Raw genomic sequence first — 3,265 nt, 5'->3', positions numbered from 1 at the left:
GACATTGATAACATTGAAATGAACTTCAACCTAAATTTATGAAATTTTTCCAAAATGCCAACTTCCACAATAGGCGCTGAAACGCTCCCGGGTCATTCAAAACCCGATCCGGACATACGCCCAATTCTGAATTCATCATACGAACCTGTTGGAACCTTCAAATCCCGATTCCGAGATTGTTTACTCAAAAATCCAACCTTAGTCAATTCTTCAAACTTAAAGCTTCCGAAATGAGAATTTTCTTTTCAAATCAACTCTGAACTTCCGAAATTTCAATTCCGACCACGCGTACCAGTCATTATACCTGAATTGAAGTTGATCATGGCCTCAAATTGTTGAACGATGTGCTGGAGCTCAAAACGACCGGCCGGGTCGTTACATTCTCTCCTACTTAAACATACGTTCGTCCTTAAACGTGCTAAGAATTGCTATGGAGTTGTCCGAAATCACTGTTTAATACCTCGTACACTTACCCATGCTACCACAACTCAGTTAAGCACACTAGCTCGGGCCAGTCTGAAGATTCTCCTTTTTTACTTAGCCAAATAAGCCTTAGAGTCCAATTCCAACATCTGGAATTCTCCGCCAGGCCTGTTCCCATTATACGAACACCGTATCAATCACTATACGATGCACCGATACATGATTGCATACCTTTGCTGAATTCACACTATGCACTGCATAACTCACATGACCATAATAACATCCTCTGATAACAATAGCCGCAATTCCACGAATCTGATGCTCACAGTGCACCTCATGACATATATAAGTCTTGTTCCAACTCTTGCAATACTGCCACGATGGAAGAGATATGTAGAAATTCATAACCAACTGCAGAGTCAACAAATCATTGAATCGCTCCCTTTACTAGAATCGTCACCCCATTATGAACCAAATAATGGTATTTGGTCTTTAATATACTTTATATAATCCGATCGCACTGATCCCAGATCCAAAAATCTCGTCTCACCCAGTATAAGCTGCTCAGGCAACAAGTCACCCCAGACATGACCAAAAGTCTCATATGATGCCGCAATATGCCAATAAGCTACAAACCCGAACGTGATACATAAGGAAAATGAATCTCTAGAAGGGATTACTCAACCCACACGACTAATTAGACAACCAAAAAGGTGTTATGAACCTTCCCCAGAAAATAGAAAACAAAACACACGAAAATAGATATATGGGACTGTAATCAACATCCCACTATTGCGACGTGCAATCCGATCTAAACAACATACCCGTGGCAGCGTGCCACCCAATCCACACATAAAATCTACATAAAGAGATACTTACCGAGCTAGAATGCCCATTACTACAAAATACCTGAATATCGGCCACAAGCACGCTAAGTGCATAATACCATCCCTGGGGAGACAGATAGCGCCATACGCTACAAAACTCAAGCACAACTAAGGTGCGGTTTATGATTTGATTCTCGAGAGCCATCCTGCTCACATAACACCATCACTATACTGAACCTCAACACATAATACATTTACCAAGTCGTTTCACAACTCACACGGCACAATATAGTATTACATGAAATAGCCGATGACGAAACGACATCCAACGTCTGAATACTCCTCCATAAGGAGCGCTATGATGAAATGAACACATCCGACTTGATATAGAGCCCATATTCATATTTAAATCCATCCACAGACCTCAAGCCGATTCTGATCACACCGTACTAAGCTATAACCTTTCAAGGATCCATAATAACCCTTTTTCCCATAACACACAAGAACAACCATCATAACCGGAACAATTTCCACATTCCACAACTAAGTGAACCGAGAGCCCTCCAGGCATAAATTCTCGAATCAGCGATATCACCACAATCTTCATACTTGGTTCCAATCTTCGATCAATCAAATGACTACATGTCACACTTATACAATCTTCCCATGGAACGTGCTCCCATGACCTTCCGCACCAGATAACAAGTCTGCACATCCATACCACCGGCCGTACAAATGTTGTAAAGCAAATCAAAAATCCGAAATCACTACTCAAAGCCTCTTGCACAGGACACCGATCTCAGGTGACGCTAAAGACAATACCAATTTACTTTAACCATCTGAATCATTTCCCGCTCATCCGAGCTCTTGACATTCTTGTCGACACCAAATCGCAACCTTGATCCTCAACTTCTGAATCCCATGCCGATCACTGCACTTAATCATGCCAATGCACAAGAGTACATAAAGTTTATCTTAACTTCCGAACTACTAATAGGGTAAACACTTCATCACATTGAAATCTTTTACTTAACTAAATCCAAGAGAACCATTGCAACACGCGACTGAATCCTCATATCTGGAGAAAATACAAACCTCATGTTGTGGTCTAAACCACCATAACCCCTCGGGGATCCATCTGCACATAACAGGCCATAATACTCGAAAGCCTCCAAATAAGATCGGTTACGGCGACCGTCAAACCTCGCACTTACCGTCACAAATCACATGCATAACTCAATACGCTGAAAAGAACTGATTATTGCCATCATCATGTCAATTCAACCATTGTTAGCCGACCCATCATTTCCCAATTTATTCTTAACTTGCCTTAGAAATAATAATAGCTCCAATCATTACATCACGAGCCTAATTCTACACTCATTCCGAGTGACCTTATTTCACGAGATAACACTGTCTCAAATCCCACGAACCATCTTATACCCTCCTTGTGCGCATGTTCGCATCTTCAACTGGTACACCTATTCTGGAAAATTCTTCTATGAATCCGAAGTTATTTTCTTTCATTCCTCCAATGCTACACCGCAACCCGAAGATAACGTAGAACACTCCAAGCCCCTTTCATAATCTACTGCAAAAGCTCAATACTTAACCATACTACAAGCTCGAAATCCTTCGGCACTGCACTTTATCTTTTGAATCCAGTAGGAGCGTTGTTGAGGGTCACCCATTCCGACCTGGTCCCGAAAATAATCAACTCCAAGGCTCTGCTAGCACATGAACACTCTTTCAATAAGCACGTGGCTGAATCACTTTCCTTGTACATCACTTCTACACGAAACATAAACTCTGAGTCTTCCCAAAGCCTGAACATGATTCGTTAAGGCCAAATATAGCACATATTGATCAATTTATCTGCTCGAATTACCCCTGATGTTCCCTTTCCTTAGTCGTAACAACCCATCAATATGCTGATAACCAAAAAATCTTACAAATAGACGACCATGCAATCCAACTGTAGGCGGTGGGACTCTTCCACTTATCTTGAAGCTACC

Source organism: Nicotiana tomentosiformis, chromosome 6, assembly GCF_000390325.3.
Source record: "Nicotiana tomentosiformis chromosome 6, ASM39032v3, whole genome shotgun sequence".
Lineage (NCBI taxonomy): Eukaryota > Viridiplantae > Streptophyta > Magnoliopsida > Solanales > Solanaceae > Nicotiana > Nicotiana tomentosiformis.
The sequence above is the reverse complement of the archived record's forward strand: the minus strand, read 5'-3'. Positions refer to the sequence as shown.